This window comes from Schistocerca americana, chromosome 7 (assembly GCF_021461395.2).
Source record: "Schistocerca americana isolate TAMUIC-IGC-003095 chromosome 7, iqSchAmer2.1, whole genome shotgun sequence".
Lineage (NCBI taxonomy): Eukaryota > Metazoa > Arthropoda > Insecta > Orthoptera > Acrididae > Schistocerca > Schistocerca americana.
In genome coordinates, this window is record NC_060125.1 from 513,610,702 (window position 1) to 513,624,285 (window position 13,584).

The 13,584-nt window shown below is 43.4% G+C and overlaps 1 protein-coding gene across 1 annotated transcript in view; it reads right to left on the bottom strand.

Moving 5' to 3' along the window:
- LOC124622294 (gamma-aminobutyric acid receptor subunit alpha-6-like) overlaps nucleotides 1–12,429 on the bottom strand; it is a 118,336-nt gene extending 105,907 nt beyond the window's left edge. Inside the window, exon 1 of the mRNA XM_047147965.1 lies at nucleotides 12,310–12,429. The gene's annotated coding sequence lies outside the window, so the exon portion shown is untranslated. The remainder of the gene's footprint in view (nucleotides 1–12,309) is intronic.
- Between the last annotated feature and the right edge of the window lie 1,155 nt (nucleotides 12,430–13,584).

The following is a 13,584-nucleotide window of genomic DNA, read 5'->3' on the forward strand; positions in this document are numbered from 1 at the left end:
TCATCTATGTTAATATTAATACTATTCTGAGTCCACCCCGTTGATGGTGTTGGAGAGGGGCAAGTCAATATGCGTCGAGGCACGCATACCTTGCGTTTACGCCGATTCTGACGAGGTTCATACGATGATAATGATGACGTTGACAGGGGAGGATGTTGCAGTGCTATCGGGTCAGAGCAATAGGAACAGCCAGGCTGCGGTGATGGTTCCCGATGCTGCTGTAGACCCGACCCGGTAACTTGAGGGGTGATGGTTCGCTGCTCTGCCCACGGACGCCAGAGCGGCGGTCCCGGGAGGCGGCCGCGCTGCCGCCGGCTTCCCGCGCAGCGAATAGCGGCGCGCTTATAGGCGATGCCTGCCTTACCAGACGCCGCTTTGGTGAGGAAGAAGGTTTAGCCGCGACTCGTATGCGCACCACACTGTGTTGAGCTGCAGGGACGCGACCGCTGTAGAAGAGATAAAATAAATAATAGTTAAGTACATTGCTTACCGCTGCTGGCACGGTGAAAGAAAGAATTCTGACGGATCACAAGGTTACAAGCAGAGTGAATTATTACCTTTTCCGCTGTGGCTCCAAGGGATTAACACTTCATCAGGCGACTCCACCACACCCTCAAAAGTAATCATCATCTAATAGGGCCAGATTAGAGGGCCTTTGACTGACCCATTCAGGTAGGTAATCGTCCTCGTCAGAATCTGGCAATTGGTCTGTCTCGCCTACAACAACAACAGCAATAAAAAACAAGATATATAAACGATTTGTTATACAAAAAAAACCTTCCTATACTACTACCACTACTACTACAACTACTACCACTACTACTAGACGCACGTGCAAACGTAATCCTTTTTTTTTTTTTTTTACTTACAAGTATGCTGCTCGGGCATCTCATTATTTGTTGGAGGCTGTCCCTGCATCTGCTGATGTAAAGCCTCCAGCTACCTGTCCAACAACTCGTACTTCTCCTATAGAACTATTCCTGTAACAGGACGAGGCATAATTTTATTTATTTTGAATGCCGAGTTACACAGAAAGATCACATATGGATATTTTTTTCTATACTTACGTGAGTGTTGTTGTTGGTTATCCACAGTTGGAGTCTGTTCCACGTAGCGTTGCTGATGCTGCAGTGGATAGTTCTTTTCACCCCCCAGCTCTGCCTCCAGTTCAGTTTCCATTTGCATTGAGTGAGCTAGAGGAAAAAAATAGTATTAAATAAGAAAATTTTGAATCGCTACTATACAAGAACAAATTGCAATGAAAATTACACTCACACGACAATTCTGGTTGTGAGCCCACTACAGGAGGCTGGACTTCGGGCGTCTGCTACGGTCCAGCCCTCTCCGAGACGCACTCTCCACTCCAAGACAAAATCCTGGGGTTGTACCATAACAAGAAGACGGAATTAATAAGGCGAATTTAACATACACACGAACATCTACGCATAAAATAGAAATTATTTACTCACTCCAGAACTCTACGCCTCTTGCCGCTACACTCTGAAGCGTTGCTGCAGCTACCTCTCTTCATCTTGTGGAGAGAGAAAAACAAGTACACAGAGAGATGACAGAACGCACAACAAGGCAGGCAGCAGCGGACTGAGGACAATGGAGGTTGGTTGTGTGTTTATATATAGACTGAGGCAACCAACGAGAGAGCTTCATTTCAATATAAAGCCAATGAGAAGCTTTTATGGAACGTCACTATTTCTGGAAGGGCTTGATGTGACCATTGTGCATTTCTCTCTCTCTCTCTCTCTCTCTCTCCAAATAACAAGAATGTTTTTATGTTTAACGGTATTTTCACAAACGTGCACATACATGATGAAGGCTTTTAGCGGTGAGTAGCTTACCGTTTCTGAGACGTATGTTGTAAGCAGGATATTACGATTTCCGGAAAGGGTAACACGTGATGACTCGTTAGGACCATCAGGAAGAATGCAATCGGTGTTATTCTGGGCTGTTTTCGCGAACAGCTCCTGTTAGGACAAGAATTTCCATGCATATAAGCTGGGACGTCACGAAAGCTACTACAAAACCGATGGTTAACTATTTCTGTGGCGTTTTACCAATTCCGAGAAGGGATTGATAAGTAATGGACAGGCTGTCCCGTTAGGGTCGCGAGGAAGAATGCAGTCAGTGTAATTCTGGGCTATTTCAGTGAACAGGTCCTCTTAGGACCAGAATTTCCATGCAAACAAGCTGAGACATAATGAAAGCTCCTACAAAAGCGATCGTTAACTATTTCTGTGGCGCTTTACTTCTTTTTCAGAGAGCTAGACTTGGCTCTTATTTACATAGACATGTGACTTCAGTATAATACTCGAAAAACTCTAACTCTATACCCAAAAATAGACACGACTTCCACCTGCTGGCTGCAGGCTACAAAGTTCCTGTGCGGTGTCGGCGGCGAAGGCATGTGCGTGCGTTGGAGCCTCTGATAAGTTGAGGCTGATGATAGTTCGAAAATGTTTTTTACGTACAGTGAGTTTTTCTGCACTACATTATTTTCGGCTGTTTAAGCATTGTGAGCATGTTGACAGAGCGTTATACATGCATTATTTTGACAATTCCACGTGTAGTGGACGTGTCTGTTGCATTATTTTGTGAACAAGCCTGTAGGCTGTGCTCTGCATTATTAGGACAGTTTAGAATTAGCGAGCATGTCTGTAGAGAGTTTTACATGCATTATTTTGACAATTTACAAGTTGTTATCGTGTCTGCACATCGGTGTACTACATTATTTCGGTGATTTACGAGTAGATTGCACATCTGTAGGCTGTGTATTGTGACCCCAAGTACATCAGAGCGAGTGTTTGTATCAGTGTAATAAATATACTGTGTCATATCTTTCCCTAAATAAATTGTTCCAAAATAAATAAAGTACACCCCTTCCATCCAGCAGCCCAGAACAGGCTGAGTCCTTTTCCCATTATTTTTTCCCCCAGACCGCCTTCTTGGATTATGTCACAGGAGGGACAACAGTGCCCTCTGGTGGCAGTACTGTGTACTAGGTCAGTTGGACTCCAGACCTCATGGTGGACACACCGGATGGAGCTATGGCCTCAAATTGATTAAATAAACACTGCATGCAAAATAAAGACTGGGGCCCATCCTATCCAGCAGCCCAGCACAGGCTGAGTCCTTTCCCCGCCAATTCCTAGGAAGAAGTGGCGGTCAGATGACTTAGGTTAGTGGAGGTAGCCCAAGTGACCTTTTTTCCCCGCCAAAATTTGAACTTCCCGCCATTTTCTTCGGGAGGGTAAGGAGAGGGCAGGAGAGGAGGTTAAGTTAGTGGAGGAAACCCAGTTGACCTATTTTCCTCCCAAAATATGAACTTCCCACCATAATATCATAGCGATGTTGCCACTTCTATCGCCGCCATCTTGGATCCGCCATCTTCAATAAATTTGGTAAAAATGCAGTGTGGGGTGGTACAAAGGTTCTCCCACTAATAGTGTCACTTCACTTACTGTGTGATAATAGTTTTCTGATCTTAAACAACTTTGAGAACGTTCAGCAAACCAATATAATGAGATATAGTGTGGCCACTAATGTAACGTTTAAGTTAAATTAATAGTTAACCACAACAAGAGTATGCAAGCCATTGTAGTAAAGTATACTGGGGCATTCCAATGTGCAAATGAACTGTGAAGCCACGAAAATTTTACTGTGAACGGTATCACAGAAAAGTTGTTGTACATGCATAAATGTTTCTCGTAAATACTTCATGTTTCGGATTATCACGTGGGAAATTTGAAATAGTGACTAACTACAACAAAATTTTTCTGAAGAGGAAAGCTTGGTACTTATCTATTAGAAGACTAACGATTTTGCAAACATAGCTTCTGACAAGGCTCAGTTAGGAGTCACTAAAGGATCCATGTTGTAAATTCGTTAATTCATTCTTTCAATCATCATGTTCCACAGTTCCCTTTAAAAAGGAAATCATTAGGAATGTGGAAACAGTCAACATACAATTTAGTGAAAGACAAGAAATATTACAAAAACGTAATATGTAAACTATATTAATATCATCAGTATTTTACTTTGCGCTATCAGTGACTATCTCTGTTAAATTGAGCGAAGTCAATAAGAATGACAACAGCGATTTTGAAACTAGCTACAGCCTTAGCTAGAATTAACGTAAAGCATACCGGTACAGGTAAAAAAATATCATACGTTGTAGATATCAGTGTTCTGGGGCTTAAAATTTTCTAATCTTGATGTTTATTAGACCAGTGAGTATATTGCTGCATGTGCATAACTTAATCATAGCTAACACTTGGTTCAAGAATAATAAAAAAAGGCTGTATACATGGAAGAAGCCTGGAGATACTGACAGGTTTCAGATAGATTTTATAATGGTAAGATAGAGATTTAGGAACCAGGTTTTAAATTGTAAGACATTTCCAGGGGCAGATGTGGACTCTGACCACAATCTATTGGTTAGATTAAAATTGAAGAAACTGCAAAAGGTTGCAGTTTAAGGAGATGGGACCTGGATAAACTGACTAAACCAGAGGTTGTACAGAGTTTCAGGGGGAGCATAAGGGAACAATTGATAAGAATGGGGGAAAGAAATACAGTAGAAGAGGAATGGGTAGCTTTGAGGAATGAAATAGGGAAGGTACGAGAGGATCAAGTAGATAAAAAGACGAGGGCTAGTAGAAATCCTTGGGTAACAGAAGAAACATTTAATTTAATTGAGGAATTGAGAAAATATAAAAATGCAGTAAATGAAGCATGCAAAAAGGATTACAAACGTCTCAAAAATGAGATCGATATGAAGTGCAATATGGCTAAGCAGGGATGGCTAGAGGACAAATGTAAGAATGTAGAGGCATATCTCACTAGGGGTAAGATAGATACTGCCTACAGGAAAATTAAAGAGACCTTTGGAGAAAAGAGAGCCACTTGTATGAATATCAAGAGCTCAGATGGAAACCCAGTTCTAAGCAAAGAAGGGAAAGCAGAAAGGTGGAAGGAGTATATAGAGGGCCTATAGAAGGGCGACGTGCTTGAGGGCAATGTTATAGAAATGGAAGAGGATGTAGATGAAGATGAAATGGGAGATAAGATACTGCGTGAAGAGTTTGATAGAGCACTGAAAGACCTAAGTCGAAACAAGGCCCCGGGAGTAGATAACATTCCATTAGAACTACTGACAGCCTTAAGAGAGCCAGTCCTGACAAAACTCTACCATCTGGCGAGCAAAATGTATGAGACAGGCGAAATACCCTCAGACTTCAAGAAGAATATAATAATTCCAATTCCAAAGAAAGCTGGCGTTGACAGATGTGAAAATTACCGAACTATCAGTTTAATAAGTCACGGCTGCAAAATACTAACGCGAATTCTTTACAGACTATGGAAAATCTGGTAGAAGCCGATCTCGGGGAAGATCAATTTGGATTCCGTAGAAATATGGGAACATGTGAGGCAATACCGACCCTACGACTTATTTTAGAAGTTAGATTAAGAAAAGGCAAACCTACGTTTCTAGCATTTGTAGACTTAGAGAAAGCTTTTGATAATGTTGACTGGAATACTCTCTTTCAAATTCTAAAGGTGGCAAGGGTAAAATACAGGGAGCGAAAGGCTATTTACAATTTGTACAGAAACCAGATGGCAGTTATAAGAGTCGAGCGACATGAAAGGGAAGCAGTGGTTGGGAAGGGAGTGAGACAGGGTTGTAGCCTCTCCCCGATGTTATTCAATCTGTATATTGAGCGAGCAGTAAAGGAAACAAAAGAAAAGTTCGGAGTAGGTATTAAAATCCATGGAGAAGAAATAAAAACTTTGGGGTTCGCCGATGACATTGTAATTCTGTCAGAGACAGCAAAGGACTTGGAAGAGCAGTTGAACGGAATGGACAGTGTCTTGAAAGGAGGATATAAGATGGACATCAACAAAAGCGAAACGAGGATAATGGAATGTAGTCGAGTTAACTCGGCTGATGCTGAGGGACTTAGGTTGGGAAATGAGACACTTAAAGTAGTAAAGGAGTTTAGCTATTTGGGGAGCAAAATAACTGATGAGAGTCGAAGTAGAGAGGATATAAAATGTAGACTGGCAATGGCAAGGAGAGCGTTTCTGAAGAAGAGAAATTTGCTAACATCGAGTACAGATTTAAGTTTCAGTAAGTCGTTTCTGAAAGTATTTGTATGGAGTGTAGCCATGTATGAAAGTGAAACACGGACGATAAATAGTTTGGACAAGAAGAGAATAGAAGCTTTCGAAATGTGGTGCTACAGAAGAATGCTGAAGATTAGATGGATACATCACATAACTAATGAGGAGGTATCGAATAGAATTGAGGAGAAGAGGAATTTGTGGCTCAACTTGACTAGAAGAAAGGATCGGTTGGTAAGACATGTTCCGAGACATCAAGAGATCACCAGTTTAGAATTGGAGGGCAGTGTGGAGGGTAAAAATCGTAGAGGGAGACCAAGAGATGAATACACTAAGCAGATTCAAAAGGATGTAGGCTGCAGTACATACTGGGAGATGAAGCAGCTTGCACAGGATAGAGTAACACGGAGAGCTGCATCAAACCAGTCTCAGGACTGAAGACCACAACAACAACAACTTGGTACGATGACGTAAGTGACGTTCTATTTACTTGCTTTTTCACTGTTTGCTGGTGTTTACAAAACCAAGCTCTATTTCGGAATAAAAAGTAATGACATGAAACGTACGATATTTTTTAACAAAACTTGATATCACGCTCGGAAAAAAATCTGAGTGATTCAGGAGGAATATCAAATAATTTGTGAAGTGATTTTAAATGTGAAAATGAACCGAATAAGACCGATGAACATGTCTCCGATTTTCGATCTTTACGGTATTGGAGCCATGAATGATTATGAGGACAAGTGTGAATATTACTTACCGAAATGCTGTGGCAAACAGAATAATGATGGGACAGACGACTGATCCATCCTACAAGAGGTGTGGGGGTTCTCAAACAAATGACAGCACTGCGATGTTGCACCGAGGCAACAGCTGCAAGTATACCCAGTGAGCAATCGGGGGTTGGCTCAGTGAGCAGTCGTGAGGTCATGTATGTGTCGTGCTTGAGTGTTGTTTAATTGAGCAAGACCATTGTATCAGTGAGTACCAATACACCGCATACATTCACCCGTCACAATACACAAACCTGTTTTTTGTGCATGGGTACTGTAATGGCAGTGCCCCTGCAACTGTGACAGAATATCACAGATGTTTCCCTGATTGTCGAACCCACTCTGCCAGGTTATTTTCCAGGGCTTTTCAAACATTATAATCCGAACGCTACCCAGTGTACACGTGACATCAGAACATGGGGCCGTCCACTGAGTTGAGGAAAAGGAAGACCTTATTGCACTGGTATAACAGAGCTCCACCACCAGTACACGACGCATTAGCCTTCAGTTCGCTATTCTACAAGCGCGAGAATTGTGTACCTTACACTCCCATATGCAACCCGTGCGACCTCTGCGTCCATGCTACTCAGTAAGCAGACAACAATTTTGATTTTGTGAATGATTGGCTGCACACAGAGACGTCGTCTAATACACTTTATTTGCAGATAAGGCTACATTTACACGCTGTGGTATGATGAACACCCACACTTCTCATACATGTGCGATGGAGAACCCACAGATTAGGGAAACAAGATTCAAAGTTAGGTTCTCAGTGAGCGTCTGGTGTGGTATGATTGATGACCTGGTGAAAGTACTGTGTTCCTGCAAAACTGCGTGACAGCCGCAGAATACGCGCATTTCCTTATAATTTCTGGGAGATGTGATATTAGAGCAACAACGGGAAATGTGCCTGCAGCATGATGGACCACTGATTCACCGTACCAGCCAAGAATCCCAGTATCTCAATAACACATTTCTTCAACAGTGAACTGACCTTGGCCGAACCATTAACTGGCCTGCCAGACCACCCGACCCAACCCCATTACACTTCTGTTTATGGGGCTGGTTAAAGAGGGATGTGCACGCAACGAAGGTGGATACACGAGAAGAACTTGTTGCTCACATCACCGACGTTGTTGCCCGCACTAAAGCCTGCCGAGTTGATGATCGATGTGCAATACGCACACACATTCACACGCACTGACAAGTGCACTCAGATGTGTGGGGGACTTTCTAGACACCTCTTGTACGATGGCTCTATCTCTGCCCCACCATTATTCGTCCTCAACAGCGCCTACACAGCATTTCGGTAAGTAATATTCACACTTTTCTTCACAATTATTCATGGATCTGTGTAGTCTTCAACCCGCTTCAGTTCTGTACCGATCGAAAATCAGACACATGTTTAATGGCCTTTTTCGGTTTATTTTCAATGGTAGAGTCACCCCACAAATTATGTGACATTCCTCCTGAATCACCCTATATATTAATGGTAATGAATTGACGAATGCAATTTAAAATTGAGAAAGAACCGGATGATGAGTAGTTCCGTTTCAGAAGGGACAAAGATACAAGTGAGTCAACTGGACTGTTACAAGCCGGCCGTGGTGGCTAAGCGGTTAAAGGCGCTACAGTCTGGAACCGCGCGGCCGCTACGGTCGCAGGTTCGAATCCTGCTTCGGGCATGGATGTGTGTGATGTCCTTAGGTTAGTTAGGTTTAAGTAGTTCTAAGTTCTAGGGGACTGATGACCTTAGCAGTTAAGTCCCATAGTGCTCAGAGCCATTTGAACCATTTTTTTGACTGTTACAAATAGTAGCGTAAAGATACCTACAAATGGTTCAAATGGCTCTAAGCACTATGAGACTTAACATCTGAGGTCATCAGTCCCTTAGACTTACAATTAGAACTAGTTAAACCTAACTAACCTAAGGACATCACACACATCCATGCCCGAGGCCGGATTCGAACCTGCGACCGTAGCAGCAGCGCGGCTCCGGACTGAAGCGCCTAGAACCGCTCCGTCACAGTGGCCGGCGATAGCTACAAAAAGGCTGGGAAGCTTCTGGCAGTTTTTGTCTTCTTGGAACGAGCCCTTGATTGGGTTCAGTAGACTATTAGATATCATGAACAAGATCGGAATTGACTGGGGGATAGATTAATAAGGAATTAATACATAAAACAATGGATAGAAGTAAAAATAGGAGATGACAAACGGGGGAGAGGTTAGACAAGCCAATTGTCTTTCATCTACACTGTTTAATATCTGTTTAGATGATTTAGTCAATAAGTGTCTCCAGCGGAAAAGTGCTATGGCAAAAGGAGGAAGAATAATGAGATGTGTAATAAGATATGCTGATGACATGCTATTAATAAGTGAAAATGAAAAGGCGATTAACAATGTGTTACAAGAACTGAACTCCAACTGTGAAGAATATGGAATGAAGGTAAATGTGGAGAAGACTAAGGTATTGGTTTTTACAGGGGAATCAAGGAAGAGAAAAGTTAATATATGTATGAGTTAGTGGTACAAATTGATAACCTGGGGTACCTAGGACGCATAATAACTAGTAACATGACACGTAATCAAGATATAAAAACACTGATAGGTACTGCAGAAGAAATTTTTTACGGGAATCTTTTCTGTGGTTCATTAAATAAACAATTAAGCCGACCAGAGTGGCCGAGCGGTTCTAGGCGCTACAGTCCGGAACCGCGCGACCGCTACGGTCGCAGGTTCGAATCCTGCCTCTGGCATGGATGTGTGTGATGTCCTTATATTAGTTAGGTTTAAGTAGTTCTAAGTTCTACGGGACTGATGACGTCAGATGTTAAGTCCCATAGTGCTCAGAGCCAAACAATTAAGGAAAAGATTGGTGAAGTGTTTTCCATGAAGGGTTGCTCTGTACGGTGCCAAAACAGACACTCCAGCGGCGAGAGGAGAAATGCTTAGAAATTGTTGAGATGTGGATTTGGAGCAAAATGGAATGTGAGGAATAGAGAGATAAAAAATTGGGTTGTTGTACCAGTTCGCGGCGATTTTCCCTAAGTATGATAAACACAACAGATACACGTAAGAGAGACTGTAGTGATCAATAATATATTCTCCTTCAGTATTTACAACAGTCTTTCAACGCTGAGGTAACTTTTCGGTTCCGTGACTGTAGTGAAATCACGTGGTTTTCAGGCGAAGAACTCATCGAGCCAGGTTCGGAGGCGCCATTTCGTCTGAAAAGGAAGTTCCTTGAAGGTTGTTTGATAGAGTGCGGAAAAGGTTAAAATCTGAGGGTGCAGGGTCACGTGAATAAGATGGGTCCGGAATGATTTCCCAATCCATCTCACGTATAGAGTTTTTCATCAGTCTAGCAGAACGCGGGTATACGTTATCGTGGGGTAGCATCGCTTCACGCAGTCTTCCTGGTCGTTGTTCTTGGACTGCGCCTGCAAGCCGTCTCAGTTGTTGTCAATAAATGTCAGCAGAGATGATTACATCTCGGGCAAGCAATTCGTAATACACCACACCGTCGCTTTTCCACCAGATGCATAACATTAGCGTTTGTGAACGCGCGCAGGTCTTCGTACAAGCAGCTGCTGCTTCTTTTGGGCTCAATCATTTCTTTCTTTTCTTTACGTCAACATAAAGACACCATTTCTCCTCACCAGTAACGATACAGGATAGGAATGGTCGGTGTCGTTCACGAGCCAATTGATGACGAGCAAGCAGATATGCAAATATGGCGACCTGCTGATTTGTGTGATTTTGGCACAGAGCATGCGGTACCCACACATCATTTTTGATCCTTCCCAACTGCATGCAAATGTCGCACGATAGTGGAATGATCACAGTTCAAATGGTTCAAATAGCTCTAAATACTATGGGACTTAACGTCGGAGGCCATCAGTCCCGTAAACTTAGAACTACTTAAACCTAACTTGCTTAAGGACATCACACACATCCATGCCCGAGGCAAGATTCGAAACTGCGACCGGAGCAGCCGTATGGTTCCGGAGTGAAGCGCCTAGAACCGCTCGGTCACCGCGCCGGCTTTAGATCACAGTTCAACACATTTGTCAATTCTCGGGTACACTGACATGGATCATTGAGGATTAATGCGTTTGAACGATCTTCATCAAACCCCGAAGGTCTTCCTGAACATGGAGAGTCGCTAATGTCAAAACGATCCACCTTAAAATGAGAAAACATTTTCTTGCCGTTCTCTGTTCAATTGCATTATCCCCACACACGGCGCTAATATTTCTGGCTGCCCACTCTGATATTATCCCTCTATTAAATTCAAACAGAAGAGTATGTCCGAAATGTTCCGATTTATCCACTTGGTACTCTATTTTCTAGAGTCCACAGCTCCTCTCTTTACCTCGAAATGACAAAATGACAATATGTTAACTCAAACAGCAACAGTGAATTACATATAAAACATGACAATCGGTGAATTACATATAAAACATGACAATCGATAACTAAACCTATAGCAAACGGAATCTCAACATGCAAAACAAAAATGCACCGACCTAATACTAAATGAGATTGTTACACAGAGTGAATGAGAAAAGACAAATACTGGAAATAGTTAAAAGCAGGAAAAGACATCGTTCAGGACATTGGACGAGAAGCAAGAAAACAATAAATAACACATTCGATGAGATGTTGAGTGGAAAGAGGACCAAAGGAAGAAGAAGATATCATTTACAGATTGAGATTTTCACTCTGCAGCGGAGTGTGCGCTAATATGAAACTTCCTGGCAGATTAAAACTGTGAGCCTGAGCGAGACTGGAACTCGGGACCTTTACCTTTCGCGGGCAAGTGCTCTACCAACTGAGCTACCCAAGCACGACTCACGCCCCGTTCTCACAGCTTTATTTCTGCCCGTACCTCGTCTCCTACCTCCCAAACCTTACAGAAGCTCTCCTGCGAAACTTGCAGAACAGTTTCATATCAGCGCACACTCTGCTGCAGAGTGAAAATCTCAATCTGGAAACATCCCCCAGGCTGTGGCTAAGCCATGTCTCCGCAATATCCTTTATTTCAGGACTGCTAGTTCTGCAAGTTTCGCACGAGAGCTTCTGTAAAGTTTGGAAGGTAGGAGACGAGGTACTGGCAGAAGTAAAGCTGTGAGGACGTGGCGTGAGTCGTGCTTGAGTAGCTCAGTTGGTAGAGCACTTGCCCGCGAAAGGCAAAGGTCCCGAGTTTCAATCTCGGTCCGGCTCACAGTTTTAATTTGCCGGGAAGTTTCAAGATATCATTTAACTGACGACACGACGATAACTGCATCGTGCACTTCTACAAAAAGAATGGTTGAAAACCAGGAGGACAGAAGAACGCTGAATTTGCAGTGAGCGGAACTCATTATCGTAATCATTCAGGACTAGTGGAAGTGAATACCTGGGTGTGACGGCTGGCTGTACGGCGCGAACCAAGGTGCGGCGGCCCGTGGAGCAGGCGGCAACACGGAGAGGGCGGCGCGGCGAGACGGACTGCGCGCAGCTGTCGTTGGCCGGATGCCGCCGCCGGCGCCCGTCTGCATATAGCAGCGCCCACGCCATCTTCCTGCACGGCTCACCGTTATGACTCCATCTGTAGGGGGCGCCACAGCCGGGGCCTTAGAGTGAGCAGTTTGCACTAAACTACCAGCATGGTTGTTTGCTGCTGTTGAGGTCTTCGTTCTGAAGACTGGGTAATTCCCAAGAATGGTTGCCTATCGAAGTTGGAGGGCTCCAAACGATACATATCGAACGTGCGATAGTAAATCGATTATGGAAGTCTTGTGGCGCGCGTTACGAGAATGTTTCAAGTTGTCACTACAACAACGACAAAAGAGAAGCATTAGAGAGGTACTTGTAAATTCAAAGGAGACGACTTACCTTACTCGTCGTCGGTGTTATCGACTTGTGACAGTCCGCGTGATGTATAAGCTACAGGGGCAATTCCTTTTTATCCCGTACCCAGGGTAAACTCTGCCAATATCGCGCAGGAATATCGGCAGTGTCGTATGCGTCGACTTTCCCCTGCAAACGCAAGTTGTGAAAGTATAGGTACTGGAACAAATACAGTTTGTCCCTCTGTCCTGGACGCCCTTCTCTTTTTATGGTGGACTAGACAGACTTCCACAGCCGTTCTATATTCTGGGTATGGACACTGGCGTCATCTGAAGAGACAAACTCCACAGAGCAGTTCACGAATTCGTGGTCGAACCCTTCAGCTTTGAGAATCTGGTACAACTGAAACCCGTCTGTGATGACTTTTGTTCCAGGCAGTATGAAATGTTTTATGAGACCCACTAAAGTCACCTTGTCCCGGGACAATACCCTCGCAACGAAACACTTGTGGGACTCCCTTTCTATCCCACCAAAAACCCAAATGTGATCTACTTCACTTTTAGAAGGTCGTTCTCTCTGATTCTTTCGTCTAGAAATATCAGATTCGTCTACGTCTACTATTTTATTCGGTCCACCAATTGGCACACTGTCATTTGTCACTATCACGTAGCACACTTCTCGGCAAAACCCGAAGTAGTCGCACACGGTATTTGCCGATAACTCAGTTTCTGATGCTGTGGCTTGCAACGTGTAATCTCGAATACAGCACGACACAAGAATTACGCTCGTCTGAATCGATAATTTGGAGTACTCGAATGTGCATGGAATTAGAGTTTTCCAT